Source organism: Apium graveolens, chromosome 6, assembly GCF_009905375.1.
Source record: "Apium graveolens cultivar Ventura chromosome 6, ASM990537v1, whole genome shotgun sequence".
Lineage (NCBI taxonomy): Eukaryota > Viridiplantae > Streptophyta > Magnoliopsida > Apiales > Apiaceae > Apium > Apium graveolens.
Genome location: NC_133652.1, coordinates 116,494,045 through 116,499,794, shown reverse-complemented (window position 1 = coordinate 116,499,794; position 5,750 = coordinate 116,494,045). Strand labels below are relative to the sequence as shown.

Here is a 5,750-nt window from a genome sequence, read left to right as displayed (position 1 = left end):
TTGAAATCCCGGCTTCCTGCTGCAACAGTACTGAAAATTTCCTTGACCCTTTTCCTTTTGGGACCTTTCACTTTCCCCTTCAATGATCATGGCTTTTTGGACCACGGCGGTGTAAGTTGTCAATTCAAAAACTGCAACTCGGCTGCGTATCCATGGTTGTAATCCCTGTTCAAATCTTTGAGATCGTTTCTCTTCGATATCAACTTGTTCTGGAACAAACCTAGCCAACTCAGTAAACTTGGCTTCATATTCTGTCACGGACATATTCCCCTCCTTCTGTTCTAAGAACTTAATCTGCATTTGGTTCTTCACATAGCGAGGAAAATGTTTCTCCAGAAATAACTCTGTTAGGTCACACAACACTGTAGAAGGGGGTTAAATACAGTGTTTATACAATAAAATCGATTTAACACAAGTATGTAACAAAGATCAAGTATATTGAATAAACTATGTTACAATATGAACTGTTGTTCTCTCTCAGTGATGAACAAATATCGCTAAGAGCTGCTAGGTTACAATGTATAATCTTCTCGATAATGATAACACATATAGTGTAAACCCTTAGTCTGTGTTTATATAGTACACAGTTACAAGATAACTTCTAATTGATATGGAATATAATTCTGTCTCTAAAAATATATCAATCAGATATCTTCTACAAGTCTTCTAGTCCTCTAACTCTTTCCATGCATATCTTCTTTTATTCTAGTCTCGATCTTCTACTGTAAATCAGCTTCCTTCCTTATATGAAAGTCTTCCCGCACTTAAGTTCTGATATGACCTTAAGTTCTGATATTAAGTTCTGATATTAAGTTCTGAATTCCAATAAGTCCTGATTTCAGTAAGTCCTGATATGTCCTGCTTGTTAAGATCTGAAAACTAAACATGAATCATATTAGACATGACATCCCAAATATATCTAACAATCTCCCCCAACTTGTAAATTATGCAAAATATACAAGTTAATAGATTTGATGATGTCAAAAACATTTTAAGTACAAATGCAAATAAGAGTTTAACTAGATAACTAAATACAACTTACAGTCCTTGTAGCTTTTACCAATCTCACTGAGTCAATCTGAATCCATAATGATTCTTGACAAAGCTTGATATCAGCTTTTCTTCTTTAATTTTCAGGATTTGAGACATTATAGTCTTGACTTGCTTCATCTCTTCATTCTGACTTCCAATCTGGTAGATTGCAGTCCTTAAAGCAGAGATATGGTTTCTTTCTAAACCATCATTCAGTCTTATTACCCTAGGATGAGAAGAATCTTCATTGTAGCACAGACATTTCTCATTCAGTAACACTTCAAGCTTAGCAGAATCCTTCCTCATACGAGTTTCACTTCCATCATCTTCAACAATATTAGGAATAAATTCTGTAACTCTTGAACCAGAAATTCTTGCTTTATCTCTGATGGTCTTCAATATGAAGTTTGACCATCTCCTGGTAATATCAGACTTTACCTCTAAAAGGTAATGAAAGAATTGAAGTTCTTTCAGTGATTTGTTTAGTACATCTGATCCTGTCATCCATCTGATATGTCCTTCCATCTTCAAGAAATAGAATCAGATTTTCCTTAACATTGTGCTTGTCATGAGCATCCAGTACCACTTGAACAGAGATAACCTTATCAAGGTGTTGCTGTGTAACATCTTCAAGAGGTCTGTCAATCAATAGAAATAGATCTCTAGTAAGCACTTCAACTCATGTTTTTATCTTAGCTTCATCAGAACTTAGCCTTGCTCTGTCTCTTGCTTCTCTGGCTTTCAATCCAACAATCATGAAATCAGATAACAATTGGCTTTTCTTTGGATCTGATGGTTTGACATTTTTCCACGGAAGTTTCTTTTTGTCAGTTACTTCCATCTTGTCTAAATCAACTTGAGCACTGTCACAGGTTGATGTCTTGATGACTTTATCAGAACTTGTTGTTTCTATTGTAGCTTGATGTTCTTGACTCTGAACAACTTGAGCTCTGTTAGAGGTTGTCTTGAATTCTTCAGTAATCTTCTTTCTTTTCAGAGTTTGAACATCTTCATCTTTAGCAAGAGTATCATCAGTAACTTGAACCATTTTGCACACAGGCTTTATCAGTATTTGAGGAATTTTCATCTTCACTGGCTTGGTTGGTTCATCAACTTTTCCTTTCCCTTTGTCTTTGGGATCAATCTCAGATTGAGATTTTCTAAATCCATTCCTGGATTATGCTTCAAAAATAATCTTCTAGCAATTTTCTCATCAAGTGTCTGAATCTTGGGATCTTTGTAGTAGACTGTTGCCTGCTTCCTCTTGAGCTTCAGAGTTTGCATGAACTTTTGAGAATCTTGACTTTCACCTTGTATCAGAACATCAGGTTTTTTCATCAGACTTTGCTCATCAGAACTTGATATCAGATTTTGAGTTTCAGTTTTTGCTATCAGATTTTAAGTTTTAGCAGCTTCAGAACTTGCCTTCTTTTGAATAGAAGTTTTGCTTGCAGTGACGGCCTCAACCCCGGGGTCAGGAGTTGACGTCATCAACAACAATAATAACAATTATAGTTATTAATAATACATAACTACGACCCATTTACCAAGACCTTTTCCAGGTTTAAGTATGATTTAGGTTACAACTAACACAACTCAAATTACCTTACACAATCCTGACCACTAATTTAATGCAGCAAACTCAACAGACCTCATCTGGTCTGAACACAACTACCTCAGAGAAGTCTGACTCGAAAGGAGCTGGAACTCTGCCCTGACTACCGCGCAAGAATCACCTAGGCATCTGCAATACATATAAAATATTCTGCAAGAGTGAGCAATTGCTTGCTCAGCAGCACCACTATATGAATAATAAGTGAAACAGTTTAAAGTAAAGCAGTTATAGGAACAGAATTCATATCTTGCCAGAAACGTGTAAAACAAGTATAAACTGGATATCAAAACTAGCATGCTCTGTAAAACAAGATCAACAGTCGTGTGATGTGCATAAAAACCATAGTTCAATTTTTAGCATGATATTTCCATTTTCAAACCTTCCGTTCCACTACAGGAACCATAAAACCATGTCCCGTTACGGGGACCCAAAATCATTTGTTCCGTTACGGGAACCATAAAACTTGTCCCATCACAGGACCTATAAAACTTGTTCCTCTCCGGGAACCTCAAAATCACTTTGATTTGTTAAACAATTTCAAAACTGAATCAATCAAATATATTGGACGTTTAATGGGTGAAGATAGCTGATCAGTCTACCCTTACCGGACAGCGACTAGCGGCCATCCAAAAATAGAATGTGTTTCGGAACTTGGGAAAAGACTAGCTAGGTCTTTCCCCCACGCTGGACTAATCGGTTAAACAGGATGCACAACCCAATTAGCCTCTTATGCAACCACAGGCTGGGTCGTTACCGAATAACAGGCCTCTTACGCAACTCCAATAGATCAACTGAATTCCCTTTTTGCCTCTTTCCAAATTTCCACGATATAGGTGGATCAAAACCTTCCACGACATAGGTGGATTAAAATAGTCTCTTTATCCAGTTTCCAAAATCACTGTCACCTATCTCTTTTTAAAACCATTTTGTCACAGCACACTATTCAAAACTCTTTTCATTTAAATCACGTTTAGAGATAGGTGTTTTCAGAAGTTACTTTTCCCCAAAACAGATTAAAAACAGTGATTTATAACTACGGGGATACACAACTTAAAACGTTTCTGTTCCATTATGAAAGTTGAACATTTAGCTATTCACATATACTGAACCATAAAAGAATGGTCAGGGATACTTGCCTTGCAGAGCGATACAACTATCTCTGATTGACCTTGAACCGAATCGGGACACTCAGCTTTATCGCTTTACTATTTGACTATCCTGGATCCGACTTCAACACCCAGGTCCTTCGCTTAGGAACCTCACTGTGCTTGTCGACTGATCACTAGATTATCTTTAGTTCGATATCACTTTTTGAGTCCTTTGACTAATACCTACAGAGCTGAAATACCCTACGTTAGACGTCTAGGTATGCTTGACATATCCCCGCTAAAAACCTACCCATTCGATATCAAATCCCGGCTCGTAATTACACATATTATAATAACACACACAATAATTAGGGTTACTGGATTTTGACAAAACATTCACCATAACATACAATCAGGTTCCGCACAGAATATATATATATACTTATTTATACTCGTTCGACGTTCCGATAATTACAGGGTATGTCCCGAATTTCTGAATTTAATTTCCAAAAATTCGGGCAGCACCTCCACTGTTTATCGGCCTACCCGTCGAACAACTCGACGTTAAATCACAACAACAAACCCACAATTAATCCAAATACAAGTCCCAACCTCCTATTCTACCCCATCATAACAATCAAAATTCCACACATTCCCAAGTTTCAACTTCATTACAATTATTAATTATTATTCATATTTTATATTTATTTATTTTAAAATATTAGGACTCAGAATTATATCATCACCGTCCACCATCCGCTCATAAAAACTCATCGCGGACGGCGGCAAAAATTCGCGGGTACCCTTATAACTCGGGTTTCCATCACGAACATTCACCGATTAATATTATAACCTTCGGATATAATCCAAATAATTACGGGAATCTATTCGAACAAAATAATACCAAATAATTCGAGTAAATACCTTAAATATTTACTACGAATCTATAAAAATTAATCGAATAATTCACCAAATAACCATTCAAATTGCATCACTTTAAATCCATCAAAAAAATCAGAAATAATCAAAATAGATCATCACAAGCCGCATACACTCAGCGTGTATAGCCCACACAGGGAACCAGAGCAAGAAACGGAAGAAAATGAAGTAGCCAGCCGGAAAGAAAAAGGCCCGAAAACAGAAAAATTAAGCAGTAACTTTAACAGCCACCAGCCTGACTTTACACACTAGCATACATGCATATACGAACGTATATACACACAAAATCGCACAGCACCACCGCCACACCTTGCCGGAGAACAGAAAGGCGGCAACGGACAAAGTACTTACCAGAAACAGGGGAAAACGAGGAGATATCGCGTGGAACAAGGAAATCGAGTCTGGAGAGGAGAGATTGTAAAAGATTAAGGAAAAAAATTAAGAGATTAAAAGGTTAAAATAAGGATAAGGTTCATTGCAATTATCCCCTATTTTGTTATTACCCTTCTGCAAGTCAACAGCTTACACGTGTTCTATTTAGTTTCTATTCACTTGCCACGTGTTTCCCCAATCTGGAAGCCGAGTTTTAAATCATTATTCTCGATTTAATTACATACTTTGCGGGTGAAAACACATTGAAATAAAACTAAAATAGTTTTAGAATTTTCTAAAAATCCCGAAGTTAATAAAATAAAATTTCTCTAATTTTTATAGCATTTTTGAAACGCGACACGTACCCGCATTACACAATTAACGAACCGAGCCGTACTTAAAACAAATTCAGGAAATCACGAACATTGTCTTAAAATGTTACAAATATCCCGAAGTTTATAAAAATGTAACTTCCGAAATTTTAAAACAATTTTTTTAAACACACTTTATACCCGCTTTTAACAAATAAACGAATCAATGCGCGGACAAAATAAATCTCAAAAATTCCCGAAATAATTTTAAAATTCTCAGAATAATACGAACTTAATAAAATATAATTTTCATAATTTTTGAAGATTTCCAAAATTAAATATAGATTTTACCATTAAACACACTCAGATAATCATTTAAAAATAAATAATTAA

The 5,750-nt window shown here is 35.9% G+C and overlaps 1 long non-coding RNA gene across 2 annotated transcripts; it reads right to left on the bottom strand.

The window, feature by feature from the left end:
- Positions 1 to 420: 420 nt before the first annotated feature.
- Positions 421 to 5,127, bottom strand: LOC141667690 (uncharacterized). 2 transcript variants are annotated; one of them, XR_012552745.1, is made up of 5 exons: positions 5,026 to 5,127; positions 3,784 to 3,986; positions 2,638 to 2,776; positions 1,043 to 2,342; positions 421 to 872 (listed from the first exon to the last, which is right to left on the bottom strand). It is a non-coding gene; the product is annotated as an uncharacterized LOC141667690 (long non-coding RNA). The 2 variants fall into 2 exon arrangements; XR_012552744.1 differs by having other exon boundaries at positions 1,043 to 2,776.
- Between the last annotated feature and the right edge of the window lie 623 nt (positions 5,128 to 5,750).